The sequence below is a fragment of the Oncorhynchus gorbuscha genome, unplaced genomic scaffold (assembly GCF_021184085.1).
Source record: "Oncorhynchus gorbuscha isolate QuinsamMale2020 ecotype Even-year unplaced genomic scaffold, OgorEven_v1.0 Un_scaffold_4360, whole genome shotgun sequence".
NCBI classification, from domain to species: Eukaryota; Metazoa; Chordata; class Actinopteri; order Salmoniformes; family Salmonidae; genus Oncorhynchus; species Oncorhynchus gorbuscha.
The window spans coordinates 33,984-35,033 of NW_025748393.1; positions in this window are offsets into that span (position 1 = coordinate 33,984).

A 1,050-nucleotide genomic window follows, 5' to 3' on the forward strand; every position below is an offset into this window, starting at 1 on the left:
AGAGACACACACACACACACACGGGCACGCAGAGACACACACACACACACACAGACACACGAGCATGCAGAGACAACACACACATAGACACACATAGGCACACGGAGGCACACAGTGACACACACACACTAGTATGCAGTACCTGACCTGTGGATGTCTGCGCTCCAGAACCATCTCACCCAACACACACGGAGAGTCAAGACACACTCACACGGAGAGTCAAGACACACTCACACGGAGAGTCAAGACACACACTCACACGGAGAGTCAAGACACTCACTCACACGGAGGGTCAAGACACTCACTCACACGGAGGGTCAAGACACACACTCACACGGAGAGTCAAGACACACACTCACACGGAGACGGAGAGTCAAGACACACACTCACACGGAGACGGAGAGTCAAGACACACACTCACACGGAGACGGAGAGTCAAGACACACACTCACACGGAGAGTCAAGACACACACTCACACGGAGATGGAGAGTCAAGACACACACTCACACGGAGATGGAGAGTCAAGACACACACTCACACGGAGATGGAGGGTCAAGACACACACTCACACGGAGGGTCAAGACACACACTCACACGGAGGGTCAAGACACACACTCACACGGATAGTCAAGACACACACTCACACGGAGGGTCAAGACACACACTCACACGGAGGGTCAAGACACACACTCACACGGAGGGTCAAGAGACACACTCACACGGAGGGTCAAGACACTCACTCACACTGAAAGTCAAGACACACACTCACACGGAGGGTCAAGACACACACTCACACGGAGAGTCAAGACACACACTCACACGGAGATGGAGGGTCAAGACACACACTCACACGGAGGGTCAAGACACACACTCACACGGAGGGTCAAGACACACACTCACACGGAGGGTCAAGACACTCACTCACACGGAGAGTCAAGACACACACTCACACGGAGGGTCAAGACACACACTCACACGGAGAGTCAAGACACACACTCACACGGAGAGTCAAGACACACACTCACACGGAGAGTCAAGACACACACTCA